Source organism: Buceros rhinoceros, unplaced genomic scaffold (genome assembly GCF_000710305.1).
Source record: "Buceros rhinoceros silvestris isolate BGI_N320 unplaced genomic scaffold, ASM71030v1 scaffold27587, whole genome shotgun sequence".
NCBI lineage: Eukaryota > Metazoa > Chordata > Aves > Bucerotiformes > Bucerotidae > Buceros > Buceros rhinoceros.
The window spans coordinates 3,859-4,109 of record NW_010423162.1 but is presented as its reverse complement, the minus strand read 5'-3'; positions in this window follow the sequence as shown (position 1 = coordinate 4,109).

Genomic DNA, 251 nt, shown 5'->3' with positions numbered 1-251 from the left:
GGGAAGGGCTCTGCCGGGGCCCAGCAGCTGTGGCGTGGCTCAGGCAGCATCTTCTGCTGGGGCCACCGTCCTGCTTCCTCCCCGCGGGCTGCTGCCAAGCAGAGCAGGGTTAGGGACTGGGCTGGGTCCCTGCGGCTGTCCCCATCCCCTGTGCACTGTGCCTGCCGTCACCTGTCCCCAGTGTGGGGGCGCAGCGCCCCCTGGTGGGGTGGCAGCGCAGGACACGGGACAGGGATGAGGGACAAGGGGGA